The sequence below is a fragment of the Fukomys damarensis genome, unplaced genomic scaffold (assembly GCF_012274545.1).
Source record: "Fukomys damarensis isolate Sample0158 unplaced genomic scaffold, DMR_v1.0_HiC HiC_scaffold_15, whole genome shotgun sequence".
Lineage (NCBI taxonomy): Eukaryota > Metazoa > Chordata > Mammalia > Rodentia > Bathyergidae > Fukomys > Fukomys damarensis.
In genome coordinates this window covers 16,354,806-16,374,783 of record NW_022900927.1, presented here as the reverse complement: position 1 = coordinate 16,374,783, position 19,978 = coordinate 16,354,806, and the positions used below count along the sequence as shown (strand labels likewise).

The 19,978-nt window shown below is 41.5% G+C and overlaps 1 pseudogene; it reads left to right on the top strand.

The window, feature by feature from the left end:
* The first annotated feature begins 14,318 nt into the window (after nt 1-14,318).
* Nucleotides 14,319-15,310, top strand: LOC104865195 (annotated as a pseudogene).
* The last annotated feature ends 4,668 nt before the right edge of the window (nt 15,311-19,978 follow it).

Genomic DNA, 19,978 nt, shown 5'->3' with positions numbered 1-19,978 from the left:
TTTTTGTGTCTTCCAGTCTGTTCCATTGATCCTCAGGCCTATTTCTTTGCCAGTACCATGCTGATTTTATCACAGTGGCTTTGTAGTATAGTTTCAAATTGGGAATTGTTACACCTGGTGCCATGTGACTGTTGCCTATAATGGCTTTTGCTATTCTAGGTCTCTTGTGGTTCCAAATGAATTTTTGGATTCTTTTTTCTAGTTCTGTGAAATATAGTGTTGGAATTTCAATTGGCATTGCATTGAATGTATATAGCAGTTTCGGTAGTATGGCCATTTTCACTATGTTGATTCTTCCTACCCAGGAGCAGGGGATATCTTTCCATTTTTTTATATCCTCTTCGATTTCTTTTTTCAGAGTGCTGTAGTTTTCAGTGTAGAGATCTTTTGTTTCTTTTGTTAGATTGATTCCTAGATACTTCATTTTTTTGGATGCTATTGTAAAAGGAATTTTTTCCCTTATTTCTCTTTCTGTCTGTCTGTTATTTGTGTATAGAAAGGCTATTGATTTTTGGGTATTCACCTTGTATCCAGATACTTTACTGAATCTGTCAATTAAGTCTAGAAGTTTTTTGGTGGAGTTTTTTGGATCTTCAATATAGAGTATCATATCATCAGCAAATAATGATAGTTTAACTTCTTCCTTTCCTATCTTTATTGCTTTAATTCAAAGACCCATTTTTAAGCCCTGCAAGTGTTCTGCTGCTGACAAGTAAGCAAGTCGCAAGTTAAGAGAGTACCGGAGGATCATTGTTTTCCCCATGTGGTTGGACAGGAGATAAAAATTGTTGAATATAAACCTTTAGCTTCCACTCAACTAATTTTTAAGGGAGTGGCCACCGGGGAGGATGCTTTGGCTTTGTGACGTGGAGTGGGGAGAAGGAAAGCAGAGATAAGGGTTGATTGCTGGTACATAGACCTACCAAGAAGAGTAAGACTCAAAGAAGGAAAGGGCAGGGAGGAAGTCTGGAGCTTGGGCAGAGAAAGAGGCAGAGATGTGTGTCGAGGCCACGTATCACGGAGCTCAGGGAGATGGGCAGTGCTAAGGAGTGTTTGTGTTTGTTGTGTTGTAACCCAAATAGGGGATCCACTAAGCGACCTTAGTGAAGACCTGCATTATTTTTCCATTTTTTGTAGTTGAACATGGTTTTCAAAAATTACGACAGTAACACAATACATTTCAAGTTTTACTTGTGAGTGGCCAAAACTTCTTCCTATCCCACATTCTTGGACCCAAATTCCACTGAGTCTATCTTCCTAGATGTCCCGGGGCTATTCCAGAATTAGTTTGTCAGGCGCAAAGCACACACAGTACTTTTCCTTCTCCATTCTGGTATGCTACTTACTTCTCTCACTCTGGAGTGGTCCATTTCTGAAACTTCCATTACCCTTAAATCCCTCTAACCTGTTCTCAATCACCTATGTGCTTTCATCCACCCAGGAGTTCAGCCCTCACCTCCTTCCCTGGCCTCAAAACATTAGCTTTTGTGGTAGATAACAGAAATCTATAAATTCTTAGCTGCTCTCACCAAAAGGTGGCATCTGTTTCTCAACCCCTTGAGTCTGGCATCACTTGGAAATACTATGAGTAGGGAAATGAACTGAAAACAGCACTGTCTGAGTTTTAAGCCTAGCTCCCGGAAGATCCTGCATCCTGTGTTCCTGCTAGTGCAGTATTTCTAACCTTTGGTACTCTTGACATTTTGGACCAGGTAACTCCTTGTGTTTGGGGACCACCCTGCATGCAGAATACGTTTCAATATCCTGGCCAGTAGCCAATAGACCAGTAGCCAGTGTTCCCATCCCTGCCAGTTATCATCACACACCACCTAAGACGGTCCGGGGCAAATGGCTCCTTGTGAGACGCACTGCTCTGTGGGGGTGTTATTGCCATGGAAACAAGGCTGGCTGGGTTATTAGAGAAGGGCAGGCCATGTAGAGAAGAGGCATGCTGTCCTGTCAGAGGCCTCCCAACTTGGCCATCCTGCCCTCCTTGGAAAATTCTGTTTTAGAGTAGTCACCTGCAGGCTCTTCAACTCAGGTGGGCCAGAGGTATATGATGTGAGCTCAGTTTCAAATTTCATTTGTTCCAAATGTTCATCCAATCATTTCAATGCTATTTATTTAATTTTTCTTAGGTGGAGTGTATATGGTCTGCTTCTGGATTTTCTGTATTATTTTGTTTGTTAGCTTGTATACCTTTATGTGTTTATTTTAAGCCCTAATACGCGGTAGTTCATCCCTTCTCACCGCACCTCTTTATTTTTTGCAGTAGTGCATTTGCTATTCTTGATTCTCTGCATTTCTAGTACATTTTAGAATCAACCTATTACAATCTTCCCAAAACTTACTGGAATTTTGATTGTTATTACACATAAACTATAAATCTAGAGAGAACTGATGTCAGGTAATAAGGGAAAAGAAAAAAACATGACAAAATGAAAAAATGGAAATAAAGTATTTGAAAATAGGGAAGGGAGGAGGGGGTGAAGGGAGGGCAGGGGTAAGGGGAAAAAATGAGAACCAAGACCTGTCATGTAAAGGTACAAGATCCCAATGATGAATATAATTGTACTCTATACCCAAAATGTACCAATAAACTCAATGAGAGAAAAAGATGGTATATTTTAATCTATGAATATAGCTTTCACATGCTTATTTGGTTTTTAGCTTTTCTCCACAATATTTTACACTTTGCACAGCATTTTTTCAGGAATAAAACTTATTCTTAGTGATTTGAAATTTTGATGCTATTATAAATGACATCATCAAAACTGTCACATTTTTAGTCTTTTACTGCTGGTGTATTTGAAAGTAATTGATTTTGATATTAACCTGTGCTCAGTTACATTTACTTCTTGATGGGTATTTTTATTTTAGATTCTTCTTTGGATTCTTTATATATACAATCATAACATGTACAAATAATCCTTGTGATTAATATTTCTTTTCACAGCCTTCTTTCCTGAATTTGCAACTTGGTACATGGTAGCATGGTGACTGGGTACTTTTCTCATTGCTCGAAATGAAGAAGTGTAAGTTGAAATGACACAGACACCCTTTTATATTAGTGTGTCAGGCAAAGGAACAATTCCAGTTTTGGGACATCCAGGCAGTTTTCTGTGTAATTTTAGATTGTGGCATGGCATCTTTAGGATGTGTGTACACACACACACACACACACACACATGTATATGTTGTTACTGCTTTGGAAAGACATCTGTTACTAGGTAAACCTTGTTTGATGTTAAGAGTCAATCTTTTTGTTGGGTATCTTTCCAAAAGACTTAAAAGAATCATACCACAGTGATATATGCTCACCCATGTTTATAGCAGCACAGTTTGTAATAGAAACAGCCCAGTTGCCCATCAGTTGGAGGCTGGATAAAGATGTGGTTTTTCTGTAGAATGGAATATTATTCAGCCAGAAAGAATGAGAAATTAGAGTCATGCATAGGAAAATGGATGCATATTGAGGTAATATTCTTAAGTAAAATAAGTCACACATGTGTAAATACTGAATAGTTTCTCTGGTGTGAAAAACTAAAAGTGTAAATAAGATCCAAATGGTATAACTGACAATGTGAAATAGGGATAAAAGGGCTAAAGGTGTAGGGGAAGTGTGAAGGGTAGGGAAAAGGAAGTAAGGGAAAAGAAAAAAATATGAGAAAATGAAAAAATGGAGAAAAAGGTTCTGTAAATAGGAAAGGGAGGAGGGGTTGAAGGGAGGGCAGGGGTGTGGGGAAAAATGAGAACCAAGATACGTCACATAAATGTACAATATCCCAATGATGATGATGATGAATGTAACTGTACTGTACAGCTAAAAAGTACCAATAAACTCCATGAAAAAAAAAGTCAATCTTTTGGCTAAGGATGGAGATCAGGTAGCACATGGCAGGTCCCAGGTTCCATCCCTGGCACCAAAACCAAGTTAATATTCTAAATCACATTAAATATATTGAAACTCATATTAAGAGCCAGTTGTCTACTGTTCATTGATTTTTAAAATATTAATTATACTGAAGTTTTTTGAGTAGTTTCTTAATATGGCTTCACATAAAAGCCACTTGGGAAGCTGATATAAACCACTGAGGCTGAGCACCACTCCAGGCTGCACGAATCTCTGAGGATAAGACCCACCCAGGAGGCACTGCTTTATGTTTATTTTTATTTTTTGGTACCAGGGATCAAATGTGGGTCCTTGTGCTTGTGAGGCAGGCATATTGCTTTTTTTAAAAAAATGTTTTTAGCATTTAACAGATTCTAGTACACAACCAAGGGTGAATACTATTTTAACTCCTATTTTTTGGCAGTATCTTAGGACTTGGAAGTATCTTAGGAAGAAGCTACATAAACCCTTGAATAGGCCAGGCGTGGTGGTGCATGCCTGTAATCCCAGCACTCAGGAGGCTGAGGCAGGAGGATTCCTGTGAGTTTGAGACCAGCCTGGGCTATATAGTGAGTTCCAGGTCAGTCTCAACTACATAGGGAGACTCCGTCTCAACCCCCCCGCCAAAAAAACCCTTGAATAACTTTATGATTGCTGTTGTAAGTCAAAGCAGGATTGAGAAATGATAAATATCAATAAATATGGCTGTTCGAGACATTTCTCAGACAAAGAAGTAAAAGCAGCAAGAAAATATATGAAAAAATGTTCCACATCACTGGTCATTCGAGAGATGCAGATGAAAACAACACTGAGATTCCACCTCACCCCACAAAGAATGGCTGCTATCAAGAAATCACACATTGCAGACTAGTGCAACCACTATGGAAATCAATAAGGAGATACCTCAAAGAGCTTGGACTGGAGGTTCCATTTGACCCAGCCATCCCTCTGCTGGGTATCTTTCCAAGAGAACTAAAAGAATCATATCACAGAGAAGTATGTGCACCCATGTTTATAGCGGCACAGTTTGTAATAGCTAAATCTTGGAAACAGCCTATTTGCCCATCCGTTGGAAACTCAATAAAGAAGTTGTGGTTTTTCTATAAAATGGATTATTACTCAGCCATAAAGAGTGAGAGAATAGATTCATTCATAGGAAAATGGATACATATTGAAGATATACTCCTAAGTGAAATAAATAAGTCACACATATGTAAATACCAAATAGTTTCCCTGGTGTGAATATTCTGCAACAATGCATAAGATTCTAATAAGATTACTGACATTTAGAAATTTGAAGAAAGAAGCTAAAGGTGTAGGGAAGGTGTGATGCATAGGGGAAGAACAAAAAGGGAAAAGAAAAAAATGTGAGAGAATGAAAAGATGAAAATAAAGTGTTTGTAGATGGGGAGGGGAGGAGGGGGTGAAGGGAGGGCAGGGGTAAGGGGAAAAAATGAGAATCAAGACTTGTCATGTAGAGGTACATTATCCCAACAATGAATGTAACTGTACTGTATCCCTAAAATGTACCAATAAACTCAATAAAATTAAAAAAAATATGGCTGTTCGTATATATTTAAGGTTTCAAAATTAAGCAAATCAACCTGCAAATAAAAAAGCTACTAGAAAATGCAGTGTCTGTTTGAGAAGAGTACAATAATCAAGTCAGATGATGCAACAGTAACAACATTGATAATTATTGTGAGGTGTTTGTTTCAAAAGTAATTCTCTTCCTGAAACTTTGCCATATCATTTTGTCCCCTAGATAGTCATCTATAATCAGATCAAAGAGTTCAGTTCCTTTCTCTCAGTGACAGTAATAATCTGCATTTTATTTGCACTTAGCGTCAGGAAAAGAAAATAGGTTTTGTAAATGATCATTCTCAATATCAAGCTTTCTCAATTGTCACATGGGTTTGAGTATTAATGCATTCATAAGCATCAGAAGTTCCTGTTGGTTGCTTCTTTTACTTCAGGGAGATTTTATGAAGAGTAATTAAGCCAAAATTGTCAGCAGCTCCTCATAAGGATCTTTTCAGCAGAGACTTTTGATATAACCACAGTCTGAAAATTACACTTACTTTAATCAAGATGATCTAAAAATCAATTACATTCAACAGCACTGAGCAAACATCTCAGACTTTGTTGAGTTGGAACTGAGAATTCATGTAAGGTAGGCACCAGTCTAAATGAGTAGGCATTGGAGCCTCTGGTGAATGTTTCCCGGACTTGTGAGTAAAGGCACTTTGGACAAACAGCCAGAAGGATGCATCCTTGAGTGTCTGATTTGATGTGGGAGGGAAGATCTTTAAGACTTCAAAGATTTTGATTTTCTTTCCCATGTGATTTCTAAAATATGTGCATTTGTTATTTAGTATCTATCATGGATTGGTTCCAGCATCTCCCAGGTGTAGCAAAAGCTGCAGATGCTTAAGTCCTTAATACACATTAAAAATTTGCCTATAATCTGTGCAGCCCTCTCATATAATTCAAACCATCTCTAGATTACTTGCATTACCTATCATAAGGTAAATGCTAAGAATATAGTTGTTATATTATTTTTATTTAGAGGTTAAAGAAAATAAAAAAATATCTGTATGTGTGCAGTACACTGTGCAATTTTGCTGGAGTATTTTCAACCTGCAGCTCGTTGAGCCTATGGCCATGGGACTTGGAGGCACCGTGGGCTGCCTGTATCTTCAACTCCAGCACTAGCACTGGTGAATTGAAGGTTCCATTCTGAAGCCTGCTGTTTGAGTCATTCTAATGTTGATCTTGGCTGGGCCCTCCAAATGGGCCCCAGTTGCACACGGCTGCCTGGCCCTGCCTCTCTCTGTTCATATATTCTGACTAACCCTGTGAGTATTGTTCCCTTACTTGTTTTACTGTTGGACATTTATGATCAATCTGTTCGAAGGAGCAAGGAAGTTTTATATAACAACATTTACAGGTAATTCTAAAAACGTCTTTGTATATTGTTCACTGGGAAGAGTAACTTGGTGATCCTCCTGCCTCAGCCTCCTGAGTTCTGGGATTATGGGCATGTGCCATTACACCTGGCTTAAGAGTAACTGTTAAAAATTCCTCCTTTTGCCTCTCTTTCTAGTCTACTCATATTTTGGTGGTTTTTTTCTTTTCGTTTTTTCCTTTATTCTCTGCAATGGTAATGCACCATGCTCCTGATGATAGTTCCTTTCTCTCCCAAGCCCTCTGATTATCATGCTTTATCACTTGTTTTCTTATACAAATCAGGTCCCCCAAACCTTGGGGAGTTCTCTTGTTTGCAGCTTTCTAGTTTATTACATTACCCCCCCAGCACAAATCCCTGTAGCACTCCGCAGAGAGGAGCACAGTACATACATGTATATGTGTGTATGTGTAATACATGTGTGCACACACACACACACACACACACACACTCACATGAATGTTTGCTTCCTGGAGTCCTTTAGCATCCACAGTCCAATATCCTCTTTCCCTTTTTCCTTCTTAGAGATGAGATTTTTGCTAAACATTTTTTTTTTCTGGCATATCTGGGCATCCACACATTTGTACTGGAATTCAATTCTCTCTTCCTTTACACATTCTGTTTGCCAGCATACAGCTAACATTGCTACTGCTAGGGACTCCAAAGTGGTGGTGGAGAGCTATCTGGGCCCTAAAGGCTGTGGGTGACTTTACATATAGGAAATGGATCAGGGAGTCCCGTTTCCAAGTTGAGCACTATGTGTACTCAGGACAGAGGGAAGATGCCAGTCATCTCAGCTGGGATGGATGACCTGGGTTGTCTGTCCACTAACGTCTTTCCTCTTATCGACCCAATTTCAACATGATGAAACTTCTAGTGGCACTCAGTCAGTAGTCCCTTAGTATCACTGTCATTATTATTGCTTTTGTGCTGGGCATCAAACTCGGGGCTTTGTGCATCCTAGGCAAATGCTCTGCCACTGAGTTAATACCCCTTGCTGTCACTCATTTTCAGTCCTCTTTAGTTTAATCAACAGTGTGCACTGAGGGGTCCCTCCAATTGCTCAACAGCATTCGTCTCTTAAATCATTCTTACACAGATTTGGTCCAAAGGTGCCTGAGTTTCCAAAGTCTAATTCATTATTCTTGGTAGCTGGCTGTCACAGAGTGGAAGGAGTATTTCCCTCCTTCTTGCTGATTCTTCAGTCCAATCTACAAATCTCACTGTTCCTCTTCCTCTTCCTCTTCTTCTTTCTTTTTCTTTTTTTTTGGCGCCAGGGGTCGAACTTGGGTCCTTGCACTTGAAAGGGAGGTGGCGGAACCACTGAGCTACATCCCTGGGCCCTCAGTGCTCTTCTTCCCATGATTTAACCTCCCCAAGGATGTGAGGTGATCAGCTACCCACATGGAAGTTGTCATGACCAAGTCCATTAATAACTACTATTACTAACCCCACAAACTATACTGGAACCAAAGTGTTTTGCTTGGACTGCACATCATTTTAAAAATAAATGTCTAATACTTGGTATCCAGAGCTTTAGCTTCTCTTGTAGAAGTAGTAACATCCAGCACTGTTGGACCTGTCTTCTCATAAAGCAGCAGTCAGCCAACATGGAGTGGTTTCTGGCTTCTACAGCTAGGGCATCTGCTTTCTAGCTAGCAACAGTCCTCACCACGCCTGAGTCTGTCATTTGACCTGCCTCAGTCATGTACGTTACCTGATTCGCCCATGAAGAACTTTGAGTTTTCCACCCACGGCATAGACTCAGTCTGCAGTATTCTAATGTCCTAGAGTTTGTAATGGTTTATATCTAGATATCCCCACCCCCTGGAACCTCATGCACTCACAAGAGAGGCTTTGGGAGGTGACTGGGTCACTGGACTGTGAGGCTCGTCCCTGCATTAATCCACCAATGGGTTTATAGCTGGGTGTCACATTGGGAGGTGAGGCCTGGTGGGAGGAGGTGCATCACTGTGGGTGTGGCCTGGAGTGGTATATATTCCTCCTCCTCCCTTGATCCCTCTCTCCTTCTCACTGCCACAACAAGCCTCCTCTGCCATGCCCTCACCATCCCTCCTTGCTTTAGAGCCTCCTGACTGTGGATGGAAACCTCTACAAACTGAGCTGAAATCAATCTCTCTCCCTTTAGGTTGTGGGTGTTGGGTGTCGTCTCTCAGTGACGAGAAAGTAATTGAGACAGGGTTCCTCCCCAGAGGCGCGTATGCTTTAGACATTATTCAAAGTGATTTCTACTCCCAAATTAGAACTCATTGGGGTATTTTTGCATTTTCTGGTAGAAAAGAGTCTGTATTGGTGGGTTCATATTTGCTTAGAACGCAAGTTCCACGTTCAAAACAAACCTTCAAGACATTTGGTGCTTCAAGATGAAGATTTAAAATGAGCCTTGGGGCCCAGGATTTGGCTCAGTGGTTCGCCACCTGCTTCAAAAGCGCAAGGGCCCAAGTTCTATTCCTGGTATCAAAAAAAAAAAAAAAAAAAAAAAAAAAAAAAAGCCTTAATAAGCTGCCATCAACTGCTCTCCCTTCCTCTTTGTTGTATTTTTGAACCTGGATTTATGAATTAGATGTTCCCTGGAAGCTTATTTTGTGTCCTTCTTCTGGTATAGAATATGAGCAAAACCAGACACAGATTTGTAATCATGAAGTTCAGGATGAGGATGCAAGTGTGTAGAAAGGGAAAGACAGTTAAGTAAACATTAGAAAAATCACCAGTGGCAGGGGAGAGAAACACAGTTTGTCACTGTGCTAAGGTTTTAGACTATAACACAGGAGTAACGAGAAGACACTGTGGTTTTAAGCTGCTGTGGGTGTGCGGTGTATTTGACAGTGCTTAAGAGCAGTATGGTAAGAGCTGTATTTAAAAATCATCCTTGATTCCACTTGGAGACTGGGTTAAGAAGCATGCAGGGGATTGAAGGGAGACTTGTCAGGAGGTCAGTCTGCCTGCTGGAGAAAGATCGGCAGCTGGGATAAGGGTGGAAACAGTGACAATGAAGAGGGAGAAAGACGTAGAGATTTAGGAAGAAAGTCAAGGTCTTTATGACCTGTGGGAAGGCAGGAGGGAGCTGGGATGGGCCTTAGGCTTCTGTGGGTACAAGAAGAGGGATGGTGCTACCCTCACTGTCCCTGGGAGCCCTGTGCAGGTGTGAGAAAGATTTCAATTTCAGAGCTGTTGAGTCTTGGATGCACTCATGTTTTCCTTTTGGAGCTGCAGTGTAGGCCATGGACAGTGCAAAGTGAAAACGTTGTTTAATATCATGAACAATTTGGACGTGGCTGCAGCAGAGCAATAAACCAAAGATGAGCCTTGTAAGCACAGGGCCCTGGGGTGATATGCAGATTGCACACTCTGAAGGTGTTCTAAAGCTGATTATGAACCTGGAGCCCAGAGGACATGTCTGAAGTGTAAGTGTGCGTCTGGGAGCCATCGTGATACTGTACAGATAGCAACTGGAGAAACTGTTTGAAGAAATTTTAATGATTGTGAGAAAAGGAATGCCCAAAGAGCTCCATGATCCCCTCGCTATAAAAGAACCTCTTAAGAATGGCAGTGTAAGACACTGGAAGACCATTTATGCGAAGTTAAGAAACCAAGTCCTAGGAAATGACTTAAAGGGAATTAAAAGGAGAACTTTCCCAACCTAGTGAAGTCACAAATATGGCCTAAGCCTGGTTCTCTGCCTGTTGTATCCAGTCTACACTGCAGTAGGCCCTCCACATTGGTTCCATGTCAGTGTATACCCCATAATGTGCGGCTGTTTCAGGAACACAAAGGCCTAAATCTGGACCAGGCATCCTTCTGTCACCCTGGTCCTACTGTAGGCTTGAAAAGGGGATGTGGCTGGTAGCTGCTCTCTTTCTTCTCTCAACACCTGTGAATCACAGGTTACTGTTTTGGATGCCTAGGAGCCAGAGCCAAGGGAGGAGAAGCAAGAGGGCCGGACAGATAGCTCCTGTGGAATGGTCTGTGTTGGAACTCAGTTTGGTATCCATTATTTATTATTTTAGAATCCTGAGTGATTTCCAGTCTCTGGTCCAAGGCGTGGTTCCATGAAAGCCGCATCCTCGAGTCTCTTCCCAGGAACTGCTCTGGTGCTCGTTACCTCACTCATGTGAAATATGCTGCGGGATCAGGTAGGTTCAGTCCAGTCTCAGCACTAGGGAGAGTGCTCTGTCTGGAGCACAGGCGAACAGCAAGGGGCTACAGCCATACTTGAGCTGGGTGTGTGGGAAGGAGCACTTGGCACCTTCAAAGGAGTGTCAGGGGACAAAAGCATGTAAGTAACCTGCGGGCATTCAGCACAGACAGTCAGGAGGTTTAGAGGGGACTGTGATGGAAGATGAAGCTGGAGAGCTCATGCGTGCCTATGAAGCCCTCTGATGGGGTAAAGAAACAAGTGAGAGTTTACAGCAGAGATATGAGACCATCAAAATGCATTTTGAGAGCTAACCTAAGCTCCCGTGTAGATAGATGGGAGGAAGCAGGGAGAGGTGTTAGAAGGCTCTTCCAGACATTGCTAGTCCATCAATCTACTCCCATAATTACATTTATCAAAGCAGTTCATTTCCTAACTGCCACCGGTGGTGTTAAAAAAATCTTTCTATTTGTCACCAGACATGCGGTGCTGCACACCTATAATCCCAGCACTCGGGAGGCTGAGGCAGGAGGATTGCTGTGAGTTTGAGACCAGCCTGGGCTACATAGTGAGTTCCAGTTCAGTTGCAACTACATAGTGAGACCCTGTTTCAAAAACAAAACAAAACAAAACAAAAAAAGCCACTTTCCATTAAAAATTTTCATTTTCCTCATTTCCCCCATCAGTTTACAAGTAAACAAATTATTACTTCTTGAGGAGGGTGGGAGTTGAAAGCAGAAGTCTCTCCCTGACTCCTGGCGCTGAAAATTTCGTGAGGGGAGAAGTGGAGACCAGTGTTGGAACACTCACAGTCGAATGTAACAGCACAAGTGAATGAAACTTGGTAGCTGCTTTCAGGCAGTTTTGCGCATAGAAAAAAAGGAATGTTTAGAAAATAAAACGTTTATTGTCGTCTTTCTGGTTGTGGCCATACCACTCCATTTTGATTCCATCATAACAGGTGAAAATTTAAGTCCCAAACTAATCAGATTCATGGCAGTAAAGGTCCTTAAGTGCTGTGAGCTCCTGAATCAGTGTCTGGGTTTAGTTTTTAAGCACTGCCGCCCTGTTTCCTAAACATTTCACATATTCTTTCTTCTTTCTATGACGCCACTCCCGAGCTGCTTCCCCACTCTTCATTTTGTTTTTTAATGATTTCAAGGTTTGTGCTGAGCTCCCTGATTGCCTTAGGGACAGAGCTACTCTAACCTCTTGTGCTGAAGTAATGTGTGGGCTGCATGCATGACGTTAGGTGCTGCGGAGAAATGTTGATTGCCAAACTGACTTGTTTTCAAATTTTCACAGTGATTTATATAAAACCATTAAAAGACAAACATCCTCCAAAATAATTTTTGAGTCCGGTTTTGAAGGAAATAGGACTGAATTTAGAGCACTCCATGTATGCTTTTCTTTAATACTGAAAACTTGTTCTTTGTACTTAAAGATACCCTGTATTAATTAGCTATAGGGCAGTTGTTGCTTCTTAATTTGGTTCTGCGTGTGTTCAGCAGTTTTGAATACATGAAAAGAAGTAACCAACTGAATGAGAAAGCATGGCACTTGAATTTTAAATTGAATTGAAGTAAATAAAAGTACAAAGCTTAATTTAGTTCACACTAAATCTTACTAAAAACATGCTGACTAGAGTAAACCAATCTCTTGAAACCTTAAAACAAGGTTTTTAAATAAACACTTTTGTCTCCAACATAAAAAAAAAAAATCTTTCCAGGCATTATGTTGTTTGAATAGCTTCTTCTATGAAGCACATGGAGAATTGGGAAAGCAGAAGAATGTCCTCAGAGTTTTTGGATCAATATACACCATATAGAGGCACTCATTAATGTTTTGTGTAACATCCAAAGACCCTGGGGAGAGACAGTCACGGCCATTGATAAGCTCCAGTTTGCACAACACGCTCTCTTTCACTATTGGAAGAAACGCTTAGGTACATTTTATAAGGATGAAAAAGGATGGGCCTTAGACCTCATTGTGGTTACTGCAGAAACAAAAGCAGTAATTTCAATTTTCCAATTTTGAAAACACCCATTTCAGCCAGCTTTCTCTTTAGTTTATCAGACTCACTTGACCAGTTGTTCACATATGAAATTTTCCTGTGCATAGAATGCACACCTGCGCGCACACACACACACATCACGCAGGTTTCTGTCTTTACATCCTTTGCACACCTTTTTAGATCAATGTCCTCCCAATCATCTCTTGGCCAGTTTCCTATCCTTCATACTGACCTTAGTATTTCCAATTCCCTTTTTTCTAAGTCTTAGAACATTATAATTTTACTGCATGTAATTCATTTTTATCAAGTTTTCCTGTTTCTTAGCAGGACATGAAAGATTATAAGTTGTCTTACACCCCATTTTCTGTGGGGCTATGCTATCTATCACAGTGGTGCCTGAAACTGTGTGTAGTACTAGACTTATCCAATTCCCTTCCCAAGTTAAGTACTTAATGCACATTATAGCCAAGCAATTTTATAATACGACAGCAAGACTAGCATGAAGATGTTTTCCTTTTTTCATCATTTCATCAGTGGGAGATTTGGTTCTTACCATAGGTCTTAGCAATGTCAGCATACAATGTTTTTCTTTCTTTCCTAAATTGGAGCCTTCACCTTTTTCACTAAAGGAAGCACTTTATGGCTTCTCTTTAAAATACCTGAATTCAGGGGCTGGGAATTTAGCTCAGTGGTTCCGCCGCCTGCCTCAAAAGTGCAAGGTCCCAAGTTCAATCCCTTGTACCAAAGCAAAAACAAAAACAAAAAAACTGAATTCTAAGCATCACTACTCTTGCACTTTGGGCCCAATCCTCACTAAGGTATACTTGAACACAGGCCCTGCATGGCCCCACGACTGTTGGTCTGGTATCTGAGAGTGACAGACAGGCAGAGTACACAGCATGGATAAAGGGACAGTTCACACCTAGGAGACTCTGGATGTGCAGGGCACTGTGCAGTCTCATCGTGCTGCTCAGGACGACGAGCAGTTTGAAACTCATGGCTGCCAGGCCTGGTTCCTTGGCAGGTGTCAGCGGCCCCTCGGAGCGCGTCACAGTCACTGGGGACCGACATTGCGCACTGGCTCCTTTATGGCAGTGGAAATGCCTCCAGCAGGGCGTGTCTACACTCCTCACTGGCAAAGTTAAATCGCGGAACCGAGCGCTCAGCTAACGAGGTGGCTCGAGTTCAGCGACCCTCGCACTGGGTCATTTCTGTCGCCTGTCTGCTCCTCTCGGGTTTTCTTCTCCCTGCCCTATTTTTTTCTTGTGATCTTCTTACAGCAGAAGACTCAGAAAGTGGTGTTTATATGCGATTCATGAGGTCACACAACTGTTAAGACATCGTTCCGACTTAGTTCAAAGCTTGCTGTCTTTGACACGACATTACAAAGTGAAAAAGGCCTATTTTGCTTTGGTAGCCAACGGTGTCTGAGCAGCACCACTGTGAGAGAGTAAAAAGCAGAGTTTTGTAGGAATGTTAACCATCGCAGATTTCATAAATATACTACATAGATACTATAAATCACCTATGGTGCAGATTTATGAATTAGAGGAACATAAAATTGAAACATGGAAGGAGCTTTATTTACAATAGTGAATATATCTCCAGATGCAAGCCTCTTCAACACTGTATGCTTGTTGATCCCCCCCGCAAAAAAAAAATGCACAGACTGCCCATCACTGACCCCACCAGTGGGAATGTACTTTATCTCCTTTCCCACAAAAGAACCCTCCAGTTCCTCCAGCTTTCTATGTCCGACATGCCAAAGTCCGCCTTCGTGAAGCAGAACTTGCAGGAGGTATCGTCACATTGCCTTCGTCCACCCGGACAGGCCCATCATCCAAGTCCCAGACATAGCTGTGGAGAGACGGACATCGGCGCTGCCAGTGGTGGACGTATCAGGAAAAATTGAAGATATTTATTCGGAATTTGATGTAATTAATTTTGCTGCCGAGAACCCCCCCCAAAAAAAAAACCCGAAAAAACAATAACCAGGACATCACCGTGACACAGGTTCGGCAGCACCGATTGCGGGCATCGTGCTGGGCAGTGCCCTGGAAACGCGGGAACCTGGAGGCCATTGTGGACAGGATAGTGAGAGCCGTGGTGCACCGGCTGCTGGTGGTGAATGAGGCCGACAGCACTGTGGGCATCATTTTCCTGCCTGACATCCTGCAAGCCCTGGTCCTCACACCGGCAGGTACAAGCAGAGTGACCGCTGTGAACGCAGTCACTCTCGCAGGAAAGCCTGAAGTTCCCGGCTCACATCTGGCCACATGAACACTGGCTGCAACAAAAGAGAGGAAAGTGTCTAAGGATGTATATTAGGGTTTAGCAATGGGTGTTTTTTTTCCCCCCAGTGATGGAAGCATAAAAAACAAAAAAGATTTTCTGTGCTTGAAGATGCAGGCTTTCGTTGAGAGACTTGTTTTCAGACATTCGTCTGAAGGATTTCAAATGCTGTAGGTCCTTAAAGCGCACTGCGTCCTGAAATTCTCCTTATTTTTCATTTCAGAGAATGCACTGGTTTGGGACGGTGATGCGGCATAGGGTGAGTTTGCAACACTCTCAGATCCCAGTGCCTTAACCAGCAGTATGTGGTCGCTGCTGCTGGGTGTGCTCAGGGAGTGATGCCCACCTCCAAAGTGGAAGTCTGAACGTCCTCTAAACCAGTCATTTTCCTCAGACTCGCTGAAGAGTCAAAAGCTCAATATAAGGAGTTACAACTTCTGTGACAGTTTTTCTGTTTGAAGTGCTTCTGTTCTGAGCTACCCTGTGAAGGAGGCTGCTTGACAACAGCTCTATTTAGTTTTAGTATACAGTCCCCGCCCCCCACATCTTTTGATTGGGAAACTTCACTGAGTCCATTAATGAACTCTTGATTGAAAATGGCCAATTTCTCATAATTTAAGGATCTGACAGGAGATGACTTCTCAGGTAGCCACTGTGAGGTTCTTAGAAGCAAGTGTGGAAATGGGAACCAAGTACCAGAGATCTCTGGGGTTTTTGTTTGTTTGTTTGTTTTATAAAATTGTGATGTTTGTACAACTGCCAAAAAGATTGTACCTTTTATTGTGGCATATGCAATATTGTCATGCAGTTGAATGACAGGATTTCCTCATTGTGAGTTCTTGGCAAATGTTAACACTGTATAAATATGGGGAGAATTTGAGGTTTTGTTTTTTGAGTTTTTTTTCAGACTGAAAAATTAAAATAAATCCTACTATAAAAAAAAAGAAACATGTCTGCAGTCCCCCATTTAATATTTTTAGTCTATGGTTGCAGACTGCAGAGAAGGGAGACTACAGTAATTGGGTAAATGGTCATCTGAATTTTTTGGGATTAATAATACTGTACTTAGTATCTTCAGAGGGCAACTGCTGAATTAAAAAAGAACAAAAGCACTAACACTGGATCATCATCCTGGCCATCCCTGACATGAATAGCAGGCACATGATATTTTGAAACCCTTGAAACTTATCTCTCTAGGACCTATGCTCTGTTAATTGATGAAAAAATCTTAATTGGATCAGTTGTTTTCCTATTGCCCACTTCTCTAGGATACCTGCCTTTCAGAGAGAAAAAAAGAATGGCACCTATCTTCCACACTGAATAATAAAGATTAATGTGACAAAGTTAAAAAAAAAATCCACTAATCACATTTCATCGAACACTTCAAAAGAGGGTGTGGCCTTTGTTTAAAAAAACCTAATTATCAGAATAGGGTGACATTTAACACTAAATTGGATCTTCCTGTATCACACTCACAAAATGCTTTAAAAATAATGAATTGAAAATTTTTCTTGTGGTGCTGGGGATAGATCCCAGGACCTTGTACATGCTAGGCAAGTGCTCTACCCATGAGATGCTTTTCCCCAGATCTACAAATGAAATTTTAAATGAGGTAAAGGAATTGCAGTTTCACCTTAGAATAAAAGTAAACAGATTTCACAATACCAATACTTGCTTTTACAGACGTCTTTTCTCCATGGAAGATTTATACCTTTAGCTATCTTCCCTGGATGGCTTGACACAGAATTTCTATGGGATTTATAGTGAGTAAGGTAGAAAACCAGTGGAAGGCCATCCAGGAGAATTAAAACAAAACAAAACAAAAACCCTACCTCTCCCGAAATCAATCTGTACAGTGGATAGGATATTGGAGGACAAGATTCCTGTCATAGCTTTACCGAAAGCAGGAGTGTGGCCTGAGTCATGAGTCATCTTGTAGACTCTTGTAATTTACCTTAAAAATGAGAGGTGGCAGTCAAGGGACCTTCCATGGCTGACACTTCTTGGACTCTCAGACTCAGCTGCTTCACTCTTCCAGCTACAGAATTCTGACATTCTAGCAATGAGAGAATATTTAGAGAAACATATTGAATTATTCTGGAGTTAAAGATTGTAGCTAATGGGCCGGGGATTGAGCTCAGCGGTTTGGTGGCCTGCTTCACAAGGGAAGGGACCTGAATTCGATCTCTGGTACCAAAAAAAAAAAAAAAGAAAGATTGTAGCTAATGACATGAAAATGAGAAGAGTAAAAGATCAGGCACTGAGTCATGTCAGCAGTGGAGGAAGAATGTATCATGTTCACATTATGCTAGAATGGTAGACGGAGAGCCATTTGAAGACAGTATCCTCTAAGGAGATTGAGGCAGGAAGAGTACAGTAGACATTGCTAAGATTGCATGAATTTTGAGAGTTCTTCACGTGAGTAGACATTGTCTTAGTTACTTTTCTTCTGAGACGAAATGCCTAACACCCAAAGTAAAAGGAGGAAGGGTTTATTTTAGCTCACAGTTTGTAGAGGTGTCAGTCCACGATCAGGTGGTTGCATGGTTGCAAGGCAGGGTGACATGACAGATGGGCATTGCAGAGGAGAAACAGCTCATGGTATGGCAAGCAGAAGGCCACAGCAGCAAGCAGAGCAGCAGCAGGAGTAGCAGCTGCCTTTATATTCTGTCCAGGCTGTAAGCCTATTGATTGGTGCCACCCACACCCAAGGTGGGGCACCCTTAATCCTAGCATCACACACCCTGGATCCAGACACTTGCCCAACCTCCCACCTATGACTGTGTGAGGCTTAGTGGGGGTAAGTCTAGATACAAGACATAGCAGACAGCAATCAAAATGCTGTGCTAGTTAAGACAGGGATAGTGTGTAGAGATCACTCACTGACACATGAAAACTGGGACAAAAAGGAGATTAGCAATTTTTAAGGGATAGTAGAATAAATAAAACAAAATTTCAAAGATTGGAAAATAGGAACTGGTGGTTGATGGTTTTAGAGAAAGGGGATGAAGCTTGAAACAAGGCTTCTCAGAAAACCAAAGATAGACTTCACAGCACAGGCAGAGGAAATGAAGGAGCCAAGTCATAATTTCTGCCAGCTCTTTGTAGCAGAGATTAGGTTAGCCGTGCGATTTGTTTTAGAGAAAGAACAAGGCGAAATGACTTGTGTCGCTGATAGTAGGACACGGTGTTCACTAATTGGCACTCCAGCCTCATCCATCTGCTAGCCCACGGGGTGAGAAGGAAAGGACCAGAGGGTAATGGGCTCTTGTAATGGATGGAGACTGATCCCTTATAAGGAGTGGAGGGCAAACTCAGCTTCCGCTCAGAGACCTCACCAGACCACCCCAGACTTTGTGCAAAGGCAGAGTAAATTCTTACTGTCAGCCACTGAGATATGGAGGCTGGTTTCCATAGCAGCTAAATGCCTGACCAAACCAGAACTTGGTACTAGGAGTGAGGACCTTGAAGCAAGGCTGTATATTCAGGTACTGCTCATTCCACACTCATGGTAACACTGGGTTTTGTTGATTTGTAGTAATATTTGATTGTATAAGCAACCTATCTTTATCAAATAACTCACTAATGATCATCTTTTATGTGCTAATTTGCCATATTTATCTTCCCTGGACTAGTATCTGTTTAAATCTTTTAGTCATTCTTTTAAAAGATTAGGTCATTTGTTTTCTTGTTATTGAGTTCTGAGAGCTGTTTATATTTTCTAGACACAAGCTCTTTATGAATTGCATGATTTGCAAATATTTTATTCCAGTCTGTAGCTGGTCTGTCCACTCTCTAACAGTGTATTTTGGAGATCAGAATTTAAAAATTTTGATGGTCTACTTTATTATATTTGTTTAATGGGGTCAATAAATATTTACAGTATATGATTTGTATATATGTCAAATCTTATCAAATTCTACACTTTACATATATGCAGTTTGGGGCCAGAATTTAGCCCAGTGGTTCTGCTGCCTACCTCGCAAGCGCAAAGTCCCAAGTTCAATCTCCAGTACCCTTCAAAAAGAAACAACAAACGAATAAATGTGTAGTTTGTTGATTTCCAATTATACTTGAATAAAGCTGTTTTAAAAAGGAGAGGAATGAGAAGAGTCCCATGATGCTGGGCGTGATGGCACAATCCTGCAATCCCAGCACTTGAGAGGCTGAGGCAGTAGGATTGCTGTGAATTCATGGACAGCCTGGGATATGTTGTGAATTTAAGGCCAGCCTGAATGGCATAGTAAGAACCTGTCTCAAAAAACCAAACTAAGCAAAAAGGAAGAGTCCACTAATCATTTAGCCCTTCAAGAACTGAAAGCTAATTGTTGTTAGATCCACCCCCTCAAATTTAAGAAGAGAAACAGAAGCCCTGTAACACCACCCCCCCCGCCAGATGGAACTCAGAACCTTGCGTTTGTGAGACAGGCATGGTGCCACTGAGCTAAATCCCAGCCTCAGCTAAATCCTTGGCTCCTAAGCTTCTCAATTTAATGCCAGAATGTAGTAGAAGGAGAAAACGCAGGCTGTAGACTTCTCATCTCTCGTGCTATGAGGTCTCACGTGAGCACAGTGAACTGGTAAGAGAAATAGTGGACCAAGCAAGAAAGTAAACAGGGGGCCGGGGCTTTAGCTCAGTGGTTCACTGCGCCTTGC